Source organism: Podarcis cretensis (assembly GCF_951804945.1).
Source record: "Podarcis cretensis genome assembly, chromosome: 1".
In the NCBI taxonomy this organism is placed as follows: domain Eukaryota; kingdom Metazoa; phylum Chordata; class Lepidosauria; order Squamata; family Lacertidae; genus Podarcis; species Podarcis cretensis.
Genome location: NC_137170.1, coordinates 136,762,189 through 136,780,064, shown reverse-complemented (window position 1 = coordinate 136,780,064; position 17,876 = coordinate 136,762,189). Strand labels below are relative to the sequence as shown.

Here is a 17,876-nt window from a genome sequence, read left to right as displayed (position 1 = left end):
GGATAGTGACAAAACATGAGAAGAATGATCTGGTTCTTTGCCAAGCCAGCTTTCCTTTATGCTGCTATGGAAAAAGCACTTCTGAAAATGAGCAGCTTGCTTGGTCGGCGGTCACTGAGGGCCAACCACACTCATGGGGCAGCAGGGAACACAGCTGCTTCTTGAATCTTGCTACGGCTTGCACACAAAGGTCCCCCCTGCAAACTTAGGCTGTCCTCACACACTCTCAAGCCTAGAGCTACTGCTGTTTTCCTAACACTGTCCAAGAAACACACACTGAATGAAACATAGAAATGTCCTCTAATGCTTATCCATTTATTTTAGCTGTCTCCAGCACCATCTACCAAAGGAGCAATACAGTGGAAACTCGGTTGTCGAACGCTTCGGAAGTTGAATGGTCTTCTGGAATGGATTATGTTCAACAACCGAGGTTCCACTGTACCAGCCTTAACGTGCTATGCAAGGACACCAGAGCCACACTCAGACATGATGGCACAGCTATAGCTTGTCCTATACACTGTTGAACAGGACACAATCTGTCTTGCAGATTAGCAAAGAAACCATGGTTTGCTTCGCCCAGTGTTGGTTGGCTGCCCCACCGTCTCCTCTGTGAACACCTGGCTGACTGCAGTCAGTCACTGTAAGAAAGAAGACCCTGGATGAGATAGACCTTTGCTCTGATCCCGCAGGGATGAATTGTTATCCTGGTTGTCTTTGCAAGGGCGGAGGCTTGCTACAGTCTCACTGCGTCACCATTTTCCCTACCCATAGCAGGCTACAGAAACAGGCTGACCGCTCTCAGCATACCCCCAGGCCAACCACAGTCCTCAAGGCTCCCTGCCTTCCTAAACATGAAACAGAGAGGCTTGCTGTCACTGTTCCTCAACCCAGAGTTTCCCAGCCTTGGGTCTCTAGCTGTTTTTACACTACAGTTCCCATCATCCCTGACCACTGGTCCTGCTAGCTAGGGATAATAGGAGTTGTAGTCCAAGAACAGCTGAAGATCCAAGTTTGGGAAACCCTGCCTGAACCCTTCCTCTCAAGACATTGCCTACCTGGGCAGCCCCTCAGGCATCTAATGAAATCTGCTAGCAGCCCCAAATTTGTGAAAATAAAAATCAAGTGCAAGCAGAACTTGGTCAACAAGGGAGAATCGAGAGCATGTCCTGCTACCACAAAGAGTGGAGGAGGAAGAGCAGCAATAGCCATTTTAAAAAAGAAAGAACAGAGGACGACAGCCTTGAACTTTTTTTTGAACAAATGCTCAAAATATCAGGCCCTCACCCATCAAATTTTACCCATGATTAAACCTCACTGGAAACAGCATTATTTGATTGACTTGTGACCACGTAACTCTCACTGCTACCAGTGGATCTTGGTCATGGCTAACTTTGACTGATTTATGTCCTTATCTTTTTGGAAATGCTTCTCTCTCCTCAGGGAAGATTTGGAAAGCAGTGAAGAAATCATGTTTCCCCTCCTACTTGCAGAATAAGAGATTACACTGCACTAGAGGGCAGCTCTGCTAACTAGATTACACAGGATTTAGTTACAAATCCCTATCCTAGAGTATTTCACCTGCAAAATGGCTTAGGTGTCTAGCACACAGTAGAACACTTTGATGATTTCCACAGATGGCAATGTACTTCACAAAGTGCAGGAAGTGGCCCAGGGCAGAAAATACAACTCTAATGGTGTGACATTTTTAAGAACTATAACAAATAAAATAAGTTAGAAGCAATAAATGGATTCTTTCATCACCTCAGTAGTATACATATTGTGTTTCCCTACATTTCTGTTAAGGTAGCTGAAGCAGATAAGGCAGCCTGCAACGCTGGATTCACCCCCCAAAACTGCCACCATTCTAGAAGCCTGAAGAAGCTACTTTAAAATGTTCTGCTTCTGGCACTTCCCTGCTCATTTTATGTGGCAAAGAGGTGTGCTCTCGGAGGCTCAGGTGCTGCAGTTACTATTCCAAACATGGTTGGTAACCTCTTAAATATAAACTAACTTCCAATCAATGTTCTAATCCTGTGCAAAACACATTACTGGAGTATTTGAACACATTTAGTTTCAATTCAGCTGCACGGATTTAATCTAGGGGGGGAAATCAATCCGTATATGAATTAGCGGTTTCTAGATTTCTGTGGCATTATTACGGAGGGCTGATCTCAGAGACAGATTGGTTCCAACTCCACCACCTTTAATCTCCCAACACTGCTATAGATAGGTAGTCAGACTAAAGTTTTACAGTGTAGCAGCCGCAGCCACACACTCAAATACTAGTGTCACCCCAAGAGCAGGGTTGCCATATTTTGAAGAGAGAAAAAGAGGACACATTTGTCAGCGCTGGGGGGGGGGGGGGCGGGAGTGGGCACATTCTACAATTCCCCCTCAAAATATACAAAAACAAGGACCTGGTCCTTTCCTGCATCATGCAAAACTCACACAGCATGCATATGTTTTGCACTTGGTTGTTTAGTACCGCGTAGGCAACATATAAAGTAGCCCACTCCCGGACATTTTAGAAAATTCAAAAAATCCAACCAGACAGAAATTTTACCCCTGAGAAAGAGGACACGTCCTGGAAAAAAAGAGGACATATGGCAGCCAAGAGAGAGAAAAGGGGAAGGGAAAAATTGATTCTAATATGACAAAAAGACCAAAATGCAGAACTTGTCTATTGGTGAAATCTGATTAAATTATGCATAATAATTTTGTGCTGCAGAAAATTAAGATCCTGCAAAAGACTCCTGTGTTTGGAGAAAGAATGGAATCAAGCAATATATTTTTATTCAGGGATTGAAACTTTATGCCCAACAAAATGAGCTACACTTACACTGTGATTGCCAGCAGAATGGACAGCTATCTTTTCCTTACTACTTCCTTTCAGCATGATGGCTTAATACTATTTGCTGTTGTAGTTGCATACTTGACTTTATCTTATAGGACTTGACATAGATGATCACTTAAGGCTATGGAAAGCCACTTAAAAATGAGGATCTGAGTCCAGAGGATGGGGGAACTTGTGGCTCTAAGCCTCCCTTCCCCCTCCCCCCTTCCCACCCCCTCCAGCCTCCCAATTGACCAGTCTCGGAAAGCCAAGCCAAGATCCAAGAGCTATTCTGAAACTTCGTTCTAGTTGCTTTCGGATTTAGGGTACAACACAAAAACCAAATGGAATCTATTAACTTCAGGTCACCATTTGTGATTGCAGATCTCATGTCTGGATTATACATAATTCCTGCTTCACAAAATGCTGAAGGGATTTTAAAGATAGCATAGGGACACCATTTTGCAACACTGTTGACATTACTACCAGCCTTTCCTGTATTTGAAAGTCAGACGTGGGATAAATATGCAGTTTTAACTTCTACCAGTGTTAGCAAATGAGATATATAAACTAATTGCCAAATGGCACCTTAAACCTGGATTACGGTTGTCATTTTTTGCAAGGAAATTTATTGCAAAAAATATTTTTCATTTCATTTCTACACAGCTTTATATTTTAAAGAATAATCTCAAAGCAGTTTATGACACATTAAAACATCAAATAAAACAATCTGGAATAAAACAAAGGCAAGCTTCAAGGAAAATATTTCAGATTTTTCTCTAAGTGACGTTTTGCTTTTCCCGTATTTATTTATTTACCTACTTAATTTATAGAGCTGCCCCTTACCAGGACTCCAGGGAGCCAGTGTGGTGTTGTGATTATTAGAGTGTCAGACTAGGCCCTGGGGAATCAGGGTTCAAATCCCCACTCAGCCAGGAATCTCACTGAATGACCTTGGGCCAGTCATGGCCTCTTCGCCTACCTTGCCGGGTTGCTGTAGGGATTAACTGAGAAGGTGGGTGATCCATGTATTCCCTGGAGAAAAAGGTGTGACATGAATGCAATAAACGAGCTCTTCTGTTCACCTGCTTAAGAAAGCTAGAGGGGGCTCTGGGTGGAAATGTCAGTCGCCAACCGAGCATCCAGGGATCTTCACATGGTCACAACTGAACCAGCGTCAGTCGCAAAATGCACCTGGCTAACACTGCCTGGAAGATGAGGAGCATCCACAAGTACAGGCGGCTTCCTGTTTCAGATGTAGCAGCTGAATGTCAGAGCAATAAGAAAGAGCTGTGCAAGGACAGCGCCAGGACTGAGGGACTTGCAGGCCTCTTGCCACTTGTGTTTCCTCTTCACAGCAGTGATGGCTGTAAAGGACCAAGATGTCCAAACAGTCACACTGCTGTATGAGGGCAGGAAAACTAGTTACATGCAATATGATTGACAATCAATTACCCTTTATCCTACAGGGCCATGTTCACAGGTCATATGCCAAACCATGAGTGCATTGTCCTTGCAACTCCCCCATTTGTCCCGCAACAGTGAAATAGCACTTACTTTTCAAGCAGCATAATGACCAGGAGCAAAATTTAAGACTAATACCAACCCCACTCCCGGCCTCACAATACGGATGCATTTTGCCCATTGTACTTTCAGCTTCAGAATAATTATGTAAACAGCAGTCCATCTTTCCAGATGGACTCACTACCTGTGACGGCAACTAAAACTCTGTGTTTTAGTTCCCATCTACAAATGGAAACTGAAGCAATTACATAGGTTCCTTCATGGGTGCAAAACTAGGGCAGACCTCAGCTCAGACTAAGGAAAAAGTAAGGAAATATAAATGCACCCTAGTTATAGTTGGGAGTCTCCTCCTCTTGAAAGCAGTGGGGAAGCAGGCATATTGACACAGTGCAAGCCAGAGTCGAGAAATCAGACATGCTGGCTGGATGCTAAAAAGAAAGGAAACAGAGAAGGAGAGAAAGAGTGCTAAGCCCAGGAACAACTTCTGTCTCAGCTAGGAAGCTGAACACACTAGGGACTTCACAGAGAGGTAGGACTGGTAGGCATTAGCATGAATGTGATGAAATGAAAGCATATTAAAATTAGAAAGCACTAAACTGCAGCTAAATCACTGGCTACTACTTGCTGGAATCCAAGTTAAATGTTAATAAGTAAATGTATTCCAATAAATTGTTAGCCTGGGGGCTAAGAGCACCACTGTAGAATAGGCATCGCTCAAGAGCTGGTGGAGCCACATGGCGTCTGCATAGCTCAAACATTCCAGGTCACAGATGCATGCTCTTGAGAAATATTCTTGAAAGCCACCACATTTGGGCCATAACATTCTTGCACGCAGGAAGAAAACAGCATCATTGTCCTATTGACCAAAACAAAACCAAAAAAACACCTCCCTGGTGCCTGAAAAAAATCAAATTTGCAATACTGGGTTTTTTAATGTGCTAGAAAGGGGCAGGGTGCAAAAAATGCTCCACAGGCTTCTGGAAATCCTGGAAAACAGGCTCCACAAATAAAAAGACTAGACATTTAAGACCCCTGCACAAATAAAAATCAATATTTGTGTGCAGTGATGTTGTTCTAGCCAGCATGGTTTGGAGAGGAAGACTACACATTACAAAAGTATGTGTAGTATGTAAGAAAACCCCAACACCTTTTATCTTAAAAAGGGGGCCCTGAGCTGAGATGCCACAGGGGTGTGTATCTGTGACACATACCTGTCTATTCCTCCCACCACCTGCTTTTCCTCTTCTTCAAATTACGGCCCCTTGCAGGTTTCTTTCTCCACAAATATTGCACTAGCAGATAACCACAGATAACCAGTCTTCTCCCCGGCTCAAAGATACATAGGTTTTTCTTGCCAGGTAATTATAACTTATGAATGACAAAACATAATAATTAATAAATCAAATAGGTAACAAATCAAAAGGATTTCTCCTAAAGTCATTCTCTCACCATAGATGGTGGACCCAGGGAGGCCCTCATTTGTGTGCCCCCTCCATGTGAGGTCCAGACAGTGGCAATAAGACAACGGGGCCTTTTCTGCAGTGGCTCCCCATCTGTAGAATGCTCTCCCCAGGGAGGCTCATCTGGCACCTTCACGGTGTATCTTTAGATGCCAGGGGGAAGCGTTCCTCTTCAACCAGGCCTTTGGAGGATTAATTTTCTACAGCCTTTTCAATGTGTTTGTAGGGTGATGGTCATCATTTTGTTGTTTTTATTTTAACTATTTATTTGTGCATTTATCTTGTGAACTGCCCCGAGATCCTTCGATGAAGGGCAGTATATAAATCTAATAAATAAATAAAAAATAAATAAAATAAGAAGAAGACCTAATTACAAACATTAGCTCAATAAACATTAGCTTTCAAAACTGCTGGAACTGAGGACAGATTTTTATATTTAAGCATGCCTGTATGCTGAGGACACCTCTCTCTGTAACATCCAAAAAAGGAGAGGCCTTGCAAGTCCTGATGCCTAGACTCTGTGGTGAGCCAAAAAACTGAATCCTGGCGAGACAGCGGCACTGTGAGTGGGTGGTTCACAACCCTGGATAATTGGTCAATTGCCTGCTTTGGACGGGGCTGTACTTTCCCCAAAGAGCAAGTTCGTAGTGGCTCATGGACTCATCTTTGTTGCTAGAGTTCCAAGTGACCTTGGTGGCTAGGTGCGCTTCAACTACCAGCTTCAGCTAGCAGGACAGATGTGGGCGTTTCTGGATTGGTATAGCCTGACAGCTGTCATCCATGCGCTGGTAACATCCAGGCTGGATTACTGCAATGCGCTCTTTGTGGGGCTGCCCTTGAGGTGGGACCAGAAGCTGCAGCTGGCAGGATATTGCCAACAGGTCACGCCACTGTTGAAAGAATTGCACTGGCTGCCAATCAGCTACTGGGCTAAGGTTAAGGGGCTGGTTTTGGTGTATTGGTGTCCCCTGCTGCCCTGGCCTCCTTTGGCTGGAAGGGCAGGATATAAGTTTAATGAATGAAAATAAATAAATATCTGAGCCCCACCATATAGTTAAAAAAGACCTCAGAGATTCTCAAGCAGCAAAGCAGACTCAAACTGCATCTAGAAGCAGCTGCAGTGTCATCCAAGGTTTACTTAGGCAGAGTTTGCAGGCTCAGCTGTGTCTGATCCACACAGTCCATGAAAGGCAGAATTCTCAAAATCACTTCAGGCAGTTTGCTTATCTTGTCACAAACAGAGCCATGACTAAGCCTCACAGTTAGAGGGAATAAAACAAGTGAGCCGAGGGTTTGTTTCTTCCATGCTGTCACCACACATAAATATTAAGGGACCTTCTCTTCCAAGACCATCATTTGCAAGCAAGGGTGCCAACTTGAGTAAAATATGGGAGGGGGCAGGTAAGCCCCACCCCACATAATTAACACATACACACCATTTGAAAGGCAACACCCATCAACTTGGGGGGGGGCACAGCCCCTCAAATATTTTATTGGGTGGGCCGAAGGGACATTGGCCCCTTGGAGTTGGCTCCTATGTTTGCAGGATCAGGACTGAGCCAGGCAGCCACTCATGTTGGCATGCAGCTCAAGTGCTGTCCCTCAGAACCCCCTCGCCTGCCCTGTACTTTTAAAGCATCGTCACTTCAAGCAGTCATGGGCTCCGCCAAACAATCAAGGAGAATTGTTGTTATGAGACCCCTATTCCCCCCAGAGCTACAATTTCTACACAGTGGCTTGACAACCAATCCCTCTTCCCAGGGAACTCTGCAGATTGCAGCCCTTTGATGGGGAACGGGGTCTCCCAACAACGCTGAGCACCCTTAACAAACTATAGTTCACAGGGTTCTTTCAGGGACTGTTTAAAGTGCTATAAAGGTAAAGGTAAAGGTAGCCCTGCCCGTACGGGCCAGTCTTGACAGACTCTGGGGTTGTGCGCCCATCTCACTTAAGAGGCCAGGGGCCAGCGCTGTCCGGAGACACTTCCGGGTCACGTGGCCAGCGTGACATCGCTGCTCTGGCGAGCCAGAGCCGCACACGGAAACGCCGTTTACCTTCCCGCTGGTAAGCGGTCCCTATTTATCTACTTGCACCCGGAGGTGCTTTCGAACTGCTAGGTTGGCAGGCGCTGGGACCGAGCAGCGGGAGCGCACCCCGCCGCAGGGATTCGAACCGCCGACCTTTCGATCGGCAAGCCCTAGGCGCTGAGGCTTTAACCCACAGCGCCACCTGCGTCCCTAAAGTGCTATGGTGCTGCCTTAAATGTAGTGAGGTTAGGGTCTAAGAGAGGGGTGGGGAATCTTCCGCCATCCAGAGGTTGTGACTCAAAGTCCCGCCCCCCCGCCCCCCCCCCCCCCCGGTCAGCATGGACAAAGGTCAGGGCTGATGGAGCTGTGGTGCAGCAACATCTGCAGGGTTCCCCATCTCACTGTAACACATCAGAGTGCATTACTGGTCACTGTACAGCCAAATCTTCCGATGTACCAAGAGTCCTGGATTTGTGTCTGCTGCAGCCTCTTGGACAGGCAAAATGTCTTGAATGGGACCTGTCTAGAATTGGATACTACCAAAGTTCTCTCAGAACTTGAAGGCAAATAGCCCGATCAGAGTGATGCCAAGTAAATGTTCTGCTGCCCACTGCTTTGTGGGAATAAGTAGGGTGTGTGGAGAACAAACTAAAGCACTAAGAACTGATTTGCCCAGTACAATAAGAGAGGTCATATCTACTTTCTGACTCCTCACCAGAGGCCTTAGCCAACAGCTTTGAAAGTTTAGCTATCCCCATGCAAATACTAAAATGTCATAAAAAGATTGTTTTTCTAATCTGGACTGAGTTTCTAGTTTTATAGTACATTATAAATACTTAAACGTTTGTATCATCTCAGTAGATGTAAAGGGGGTTAGGGAGAACACATAACACAGGAACTGTTTGCGCTGCTATTCAGGTTGCTGCAATGATTTACACAACTGAAGAACAACCTTTTGCCCGTAAGCACTTTTTTTGCTACTACTAGCTATAGTAAAGTTTAAAAAAATAAACAAAAGCATCAGCAGAATATAATGTCCTGTAAATATCATGGAGGAATGGCCAATTTTTTCTGCTGGTTTATATTAGAAGATTTGGGTGCAACTTATAATAGGCTGCTTGGATAAGGATAATAAACAATGATAATTTTATTTATATCCCACTCTTCAGAGATAATTGAGAGCAGTTCACTCAATACAGCAACAAAACCTAGTAATTTAAATTATTTAGCAAACACAATGAAAACCACAGCACACACCCATCTATAAGCTATAATCAACCATACAAAATACAGCCGTGGACAGAAACAAGCCAGACCACCAGCCAACACAGAATTACCCCTCCCCAAAGGAACAGGATCATCTGGATCACATCTCCCCTCCTGGTTTTACTAACATTCCCCCTTTGCGGTGCTATGCAGGAGATCCTCAGAACAAAGCCTGGTTAAACTTTTGGTGTAAAAATTCGACTTAAGCGTGGGGTGCAAAAGAACAGCCATTGTTTTCAACACATCAGATCAGCCTTCTCCACGTGTACTCGATCGACTTCAGAAGGGCTCACTCCCGCGATCACAGCCTTGGGGAACTGCGGCGGGTTCTTCTTCTGGATCCGCAAAGCCACACGGGGCGCCGGGAGGAGGCGCCGGTCCGGGGGCCCAAAGGGAACCCGCCGACCCCACGGGGCCAGAATTTCCCTTCTTGGCATCCAGCTGCGAGCAAAGCCGGGGCAGCCCCCCCCCCTGCCCGGCCTCCATCCAGGTCGCTCGCCCCACAGCTGCTCTTCCCGTTCTCCGAGGAAAGGAGACCACCCCCCCCCCCCGCCGGATGAAGCCACCAGCACGCCGGAGCCAGGAGCGGGTGCGGCCGAGGGCGCGGCGCCAGAGCCCGGGGGGCCGGGGAGCGGCCAGGCCCCCTCGGCCAGAGAAAGGCGAGCAGCGGCGCGCAAGGGAGCTCCCTCCAGGGGCGCGGCGCTTGGGCCCGGCGACGGGGCTTCTCTGCCCCCGCTCCCCGCTCCCAGCATCCCGGCCGGGTATTGCATGGTCCAAGGGAGAAGCCCCCCCCCCCAGCAAGCCTTCCGCCCCCGGGTCCGCGCCCCGCCCCACCTCGCTGTCCGCCTCCCTCGGGGTCCCTCCAGCCGAGAAGCTGCCCTTCGCCCGCCGACAAACACCCCCCTCCCTCCCTCCCCCGGACTTGGAGGGAGATGGCTCAGCCCGCGCGGGGCTCCCTTACCTCCTCGGCTGGCCGTCGAGCCGCCGCGCCAGGGCCAGCAAGGAGGGCAGCGCTCCGGCGCCCAGACCCTCGCCTCGTCCGGCCGGGAATGGAGCCCAAGAGGAGGCGAGGCGGGCGGGCGGGCGAGCGCCTGGGCGTCCCCTGGACGTCCGCGCAGGGACCTCCTCGCTGATGTCACTGGAGGGGCCGGGCGTGGAAGGGGGAGGAGGAGGAGGAGGAGGAGGAAGGCACCCGGCGGGGAGCCGCCCGGCGCCCCTCGCCCGCCCCCTCGGCCTCGCCGAAACCCTCCCCCCCGCCCCTCCGCCGGGCTCCCTCGCATTTAAGGGGAACTGAAAAAAACAAGCAGCAAGCGAGCGGGAGCCTGGTTGCCGTTTCCCCCCTGGATTTCGGAGGGCTGTGCAAGGGGCGCCCTCCGCCTTTCGGGGGGGGGGGAAGGAGGGCCAAGCGCCACGGCCTCTTTCTCCGGGCTCAGAAGAGCGATCACGGAAACGATGGTGGAAGGAGGGTCTGATCCCCCCCCCCGGGTAGGACTTGGAGGCAGAAGGTCAGGTCACCCCCACTCGGGAATAAAGAAGAGGGTCACCACGGAGCTGGAGAGTTGCTTAAATATATACATTTTACAAATTCCTTCTGAGAATTCTGGGAGGGGAGAGGAAATGTTGGTGGAATTTTCAGAGGTGGGGTATAGGATTGCCACCTGTCCTCTTCAATACAGGATTGTCCCTTATTTCAAAGTAAAACGTTGTGTCCTATATTGATTCAATACAGGACAGTTTGCCCTTTATTTCTCCTATTTTTTCTCTGCTCCTGTACTCTCTCTTTCTCGTGTGTGCCAAGTTAAGGATCCTCTCCAACTGCCTGTCTCTGCTCTTGCAGGGAAGGCTTTGCCGGCTTGGCTGGAGAAACTCTCTCCCATCTTTCCTTTCCTTTTTTTCTCCTTGCTCCCTCTCCTCATTCCACCCCAAGGAGGAGCAAACCAGGGCAAGGCTTCATTCATGTTGTCCCTTCCAGTTCCCTGCAGCTTTGGCTGGGTCAAGGTGGCACCTGCAGAGTTGCAGCCTGGGATCACTGGGCCCCTCAGAGGCAAACAGGTTCTGAGGCTCTAGAAACAAGCAGTTTGTGTTGGTGTAGCCCAGAAGCCCCAGTTCTGAACACATAGTAGTTATTTATCTGCATTATATTTGAGAGAGGAGGGTGGGAGTGACGTAGCTCCCCACAAGGCTCTCCCACCCCCCCCAACCTGTCACTCTGTCATATTTTCTCTCTTTTTCAGAAATTTAACATGTGGAACAAAGCTCTCCCCCTCATCAGAATATGCCCGCCGTTATTTATTTATTTTGCTGTGGCCTGCAAGTGTGTGAAAGGGTTTGTGAAAAGTCATGTAAATTTCAGCTCTGGGTTGCAAAGCACAGACAGATCTACAAAAATAATAATAATTGTGTGTGTTTCTGCATGTGACAAATTCCAGAGGGGCCATAGGGCTGGGCTGCAGTAGATCATAATGGAGTGCTTTGAAGTAATTTCAGCACCAGGTGGAAAAGAAAATTGCCGCCCCCCTCCTCCACCACCACTCCTACCTGCATGCCACCATCCTCTCTTGTATTTTGCTAGAACAAAGGTGGCAACCATGTATTCGTGGCCCTTACCATACCTTCCGGGTTGTCAGAGCGTGTCCGTTTTTCTGTAGGAGCATGCTGATAAAGCGACTAAGCACAATGCCACAGCAACAAAATTATAGAAAAATTCCAGAACACCTTCCAAGTGAGGCAGAAAAATGGAAGTTTATTTTGTAGATGAAGAAAACTTTCAGTAAATTGAAGGAGGGATTTTGGCACACTACTGTTTTTAAGTAATACACATTACTATCTCAAGAGGGTAACCCCAAATCCCTTAAGTTCAGAGTCTTGAAATTACTTAAATGCCTCATTTCCCTCCCTCCTCTATTCCTGACTCTTGTCACGGTCCCATCTGCACAGGGGCTTTTGTGAATTCAGTCCAGGCAGCTAATATATTCTCCTCTGCTGCAGCTACTGAGAAGCAGCAGGCATCTTTCAGAGAAGCAAAGCAGACTGCCCAAATATCTCAGGGCTGTTTATATCCTGCCCATCTTCCCAAAGGAGCCTCAGAAGTTACTCATTGAGTTCAATATACCGGTGCTTCCGCATGTATGGGAATAGGATTGCAGCTTCATATATGTTTCCGTAACTAGCTAGCCAGGAATCAAGTTTGTGACAGTAGCAGAGAGTGCAGGTAATAGGAAGCTGAGCTATTGGTGAATTTCCCCCTACATTTTAGAGAAGCAGGCGTGATGAATTCATCTTTATATGCTTGATAGAATCCATCCTTTGCAGCACTGCAGGTTTGATAACTCCAGAACAATCACCTACTGCAGAGTGATGCAAGCAGGATCTGCCAACCCAAAACAGCGTAAGAGCCATGATGCGCTTTTGTCCCATCTCCTGCAATCTGCTACTTGCCCCATCAAACAGTGGAGGAGAGGGGGGAAATGATTTGTCTTCTTCTTTTGATCAGCTTCTGCGTGTATTTGGAAGAGCTTCAGTTTCCTCATTTGCCTTTACATCACCATCTATTCCAAGAATGCAGTGATCAGTGAATGGCTCTTAGCAGGGGTGGCATGCAGGGGGCAAACTGGCCTGCTAGAACTGGTCAGAGGAGACATTACACTTCTGCACAGGCTCTTGTACAGCAAACGGACAAATGGAGAAATTTCACACACACACCCCAGGCTACCACATACCAGTGTTGTAGGGAGGGTGAACATAATTTTAGCTAGGATTGCCATTTTCCCAAAAGTGAAAATCCAGACAGAGTTGCTGAGCCTTTCTTGAGAACACCCCCCCCCCCAAAAAAAAACACATTTTGGGGCTTTTCTTTTATTTTTTTCAGATTTTAATAATAAAAATAGCCTAACTTGCCATACGTCCATGCTTTTGGCCAATTCAGCAAATATCCACCCAGATGCCATTTTTCTGAGCAGCCCTATTTTATCAGTGTTTCCAGTGTGGAAGTATATTCACTATGTTTTTGTCAGACATAGTATTCTCTCTTGAGTCTAGGTCAGGAGAAACATGCTTCATGTTTTTAGGAGAAGCTAAAGTTCCCACTGCAGAGCTGGGAACTGGTCACTAAGCATTTCTCCCCTTCCTCCTCTGTTGTAAAAATGATTCTATTTTTAAAATTGATCTGTTTTTAAACTCTAGCCATTGATCTGATTTATTGCCTGCCCTTCTGCATGAGGTCCCAGGTGGGTTGCAAAAAAAATTTAAAGGCAGTATTTACAACACTTAAAAAATTACAATCAAGAAAATTTGGAGGATGCTGAAATGTGTGTCTCAGGTGCCCTTCTGTGGGGAGGGGGTTTCACAGTGTGTTTGTACAGGCACCACTTGGGGGAAAAATTAAAAAGAGAATAGAGCTGCCCACTTGAGGGGTGGGGAGAGACTACTGAACCACACTGGGTTGGTCTGTAAAGTGGACTGGGAAGCTGGAGGAGAGTTGGGCTCCATCAGCTGGACAGAAACAGCTCCAGGGGAAGCCACTTGCCCCTGTGCAGCTCCAAGTAAGCAGGCAAGCAGGGAGCTTAGCTGGGTCCCTGGGGCAGGACCTCACTTTCAGGCAAATGCCCTTGTGGGTTTTCAGCATCAGTTCTAGAATATTTTCAAGTGAATCGGTTTTATTTTTTCCATTCAACTTTCCCTGAAAAACTGTTTTGTGGAATGAAATGCTCCTGACAATGCAAGTATCAGTAATCCACTCCATCAGTTCATGCAATGCAGCTAATGATTAACAATGTTGTTGTTGCCTCTTTCACATAATAGCTCCATCACTGGGAGTTTTCAGCATGTGCTCATTTTGTTTACGCTGGCCTTTCCCAAGCAGGCAGGCAGCTGCGAGCAGTCAGAGATGAAGTCATCACCACATGGATGTTCACCTGAGCCCATTCTCAACAGATTGCTTAAAAAGAAGGAAGTAGAAGCAGCTCTTAAAAGGCTAAAAATAGGAAGGGAAGAATGCCAAAGAAAAGACCCGCTGCATGTATGATCTAGCCCAGTGAAGTCCTTGTAAGTCCCACTTCTGTCTCTTTCCCAGTGAGCATATAATAGTGCTTCTTTCTGGCAGAATAATGTCTAGAGTCAAATGAAGCAGGAATCTGCGGCTGAAAATCAGAAATGATACCAAAACCTTAAAGAGAGATTCAAAGATACAGTGTATAACACTGAAAGGATGTTTTCTTTCCTGCAAAATAATCGAGAACACAGTGTATCCCGTTAGATGATACACAAAACCATGACACAAGATCCCTTTTATTGTTGAAGGCCTTAAATAGGCTATTCTTTATTGCAGGCATGTTCCATTAATAGTGTGCTATTGTACTGCTTTGTGTAGAGAATTATTGTTTTCAGAATAATCACTGAAGGGCACATTTTGCTGCTGTTGGTAGAAAGCTTGCTACACTTCACTTTTTCTTTTTTATATATTATATTTATATGTAGGAAGTATGTTCACTGTGAACCTAAACAGCTGGAATGATTTGGAAATGTACCCATTGACAGGATATTAGGAAGCAACATGAGACTGGTTAAACTCAGTGGTGCAGAAAGCTCTCAAGTAATGGTTCCTCCACCCCTCATTCTTATTTTAGGCTGAGAGGCAGACCGGATAGGAGATTGGTAGATCTGTGTTCAAACAAAGAACTGCCCAAGTCCCACTGAAAAAGCAGAGCTGAGGGAGTGTGAAAGAGAAGAGTCACAGAACCAAAAGGGGAGGGGTGCAGAGTCTCCTCACACCTTCACTTTCCAAGCAGAATAGGGAGGATGGAGGGAAATGAGCCTAAGGTAGGGGATGAGTTCAGTGTCGTTCTCCTTCCTGTTAAAATTAGAACTCTCTCCTTTCTTTCTACACACAGAAGTCCCACTGTCACTTACAGGTGGGTGTAGTAATAATAATAATAATAATAATAATATTATTATTATTATTATTATTATTATTATTATACAGTAACAACAACAACAACTGTCCATCTGACTGGGCTGCCTCATCCAACTCTGGGCAGCTTCCTAAATCGGTTGCTCTCCTTTCTATCCTCCCAAACATACAGTGCATTTCTTTCCTTTTCAGGCAATACCATGCATGCAAGCCAGACTCTGATGAGTAGGCATGGCAACAGACAGGATATTAGTACTGCATACAAGTCCCCACATCACAAAAACAATTTATCTGATTTTCTGTGGGGAGAAATACACACTGGCATTTTGAGTTTAACAATGTTGTGTGGATGCTTGAAATTGAAATACTTTATTGTCACTTGTAGAACTTGTATACAGTGAGATTACACGAGCACCCTCCTCTCAGCTCTCTTAGTCTTAATTCCCCTCATTTACTGACGCACGCACACCAAACCCGAAAGTCGCCCTGTTGTTATCATTTCATTCAGCAGCCTAACAGCCCACAGATAGTAGCTGTTCTTTACCCTGTTGGTGCAACTAATCCTGCTTCTATATCTTCTGCCTGAGGGCAGGAGATCAAGAAAGTGCCAGCCAGGGTGTGAATCATCCCTGAGAATTTTCCTCACTCTCCTGAGGCAACATTCTTCCGCTATTTCATCCAGTGGATTCACGGGACAGCCCATAATATCTTGTGCTGTATGCTGCAGTCATCATCATCATCATCATCATCATCATCACCCACCCCATCCCACAATAAACACCCAGCTGGAAGCACCCTAAGTTGTGATTGATGCCAGTCTTGTCTGTTTAGTGTCAACAAGGGTTGCAGGCGCCCCACCTCTAAGGCCAGCCCAAGACATGTTCATACTGGATCTTCATGGTACTTATCCTCCTAACACAGAGCATAACTCACCAGGAGATTTCCCTGCATAATTTTTATTGAATGAGCAGAAGCTGCATAAAATGCATACTGTGTTCCCGCTCATTTCGGAGTATTTTGTTCCACAAGTCAGGTCAAGCTGGTTCTTACTCTGTCTTGCTTAATGACATCCAAAATCTTCTGCCTGAGGAGTTGCTTCCTTGTAAGGCTGCCTTCGCCTATCCCTGCCCTGAAGTCTCGATTCCAAACTTGTCTAGACTTTTCTCATGTATATCCGGAACAGGATGCTACAAGCAGCCACTGATGTTACATGTAGTAAAATACACAATCAGAATCTGAGAAAGCACTTGGCCACTCTGCTGGATTCTCACTGCACAGCACAGGCTCAGTTTTCTCAGCATGGCTTTGTTTGATATGCGTGGTGAGTGGAGCTTACCCCGCTAAAACATCTAACCATCCCATTGCTGCTGCAGTATCACCTAAGGTGGCCCAGCAAAGGAATATTTCCTGAAATGCCGTCTTCCTCCTGTGAGCCACATGCGGCCAGTTCAACAAGCTGTTTCCAGATGAGATGCTTTTTGTGTAACGGTTTGTTTAATTTTGCAGGAGGTCCATGAGGCACTAGATCATCAACACACACACACACACCGCCCCCCAGTGCTACACCCATCTTTTTGATTATTGAAAAAAATGTGTTACGGAGAGAAAGAGCATAATAACAACACAATCTGTTTGCAGGTGTGAACAAAAAGTATACAGCTGAGGCCAGGTTGGGGGAGTGGGGGGGTGATCCCTGGGAAAGCTGGATGGTGTACTGAGATGCGTCTTCGTTCTTGATTTCTCATTGTGCATTTCCTTTTGTTTCCTGCACCACAAGTCCTTTCTTTAAAGACTTTTGCCTGTTTTGCAATACTTTGCCTGTAGCACTTCAGCTCTCACAAACTCTTAATTAATTACTTCCTCTCCTGAAACAAAATGCCCTCAATCTCTAGGCTGCCTCTGACTTTTTTTTTTAAAATGGTAAGACCACAACAATATAAGGTAATTTTATTTGTGAAATTGACCAGAAAAATCAAGGGGACAGTTTGACATTGTCTAGAGAAATCCAGCAGGCAATTTTCCTGGCCCAGTTAGAATCTCCCCTATACTCTCCGTGACAGGATCCCCAACCCACCCTAGGGCATTACCCATGGATTGCAATTAAGCTCATCATCATTAAAAATAAATAAATCATAAAAGCTGACCACTATTTTGAGCAGACAAGCACTCTTGTCACTCTTTAAAAATAAAAGTACACAATGACACAGTTCCCAAAGCAATTCTCTGGTATTCTGTGTACCTTTTTGCCCATTCTATCTTTCATGGGAGAAGATGCATCTGCTTTCTCTAGCAATGGATTGCACCCCACTTCATTATCTCTCTTCCTCTCCCCTCCCTGCTTTTTCACACTCCTGGAAGGCTTATTTCTTCCTCCCTATATTTGCCCAATAATCCCTAGGATGGGGCTACTAGTAGCAAATTTGGCCCAGCTAAGAAAGGGATATTGTTGCAAAAGTTGGGTGCCTCCGCCTTTCTCTGCCAAGCAAGATTCCTGGGGGTACCAGGCACTGAGACTGTGATTTCCTGGTTTAGCCTGCATTTTAAATCTACCTCGTGTCATCTTCCCTTCAAAACTCAAAATGTTATTGTTCCCTGTCTTTAGCAGATATGGGTGCCTTGGCACCCACAAAGTCTGTTACACCAGATCTGTAACAATTCTTGATTTATAGCTGCAATTAGATGTGGTAAGAGAAGGATGCTTTTGTTGTCAGACAGCACCAGTGGCCATAAACCGGGTACATGCATGTTCAGGCATCTCAAGCCAGAGAAAGTATGCAAGGTAATCCATCTGTTAAAACTGGGTGAAGATACATTACATTTACAAATGTGGGTTCAAAAATCCCCTCACCAGTTTTCCC

At 46.2% G+C, this 17,876-nt stretch overlaps 1 protein-coding gene across 2 annotated transcripts in view; it reads right to left on the bottom strand.

Moving 5' to 3' along the window:
* Positions 1–10,194, bottom strand: part of SH3BP4 (SH3 domain binding protein 4) — a 38,797-nt gene extending 28,603 nt beyond the window's left edge. Inside the window, exon 1 of one of the 2 annotated variants that reach the window (XM_079977162.1) lies at positions 10,072–10,194. The gene's annotated coding sequence lies outside the window, so the exon portion shown is untranslated. Of the gene's footprint in view, positions 1–5,806; positions 6,048–10,071 lie in introns of those variants that run through there. The other variant, XM_079977163.1, reaches the window with a different exon arrangement.
* Between the last annotated feature and the right edge of the window lie 7,682 nt (positions 10,195–17,876).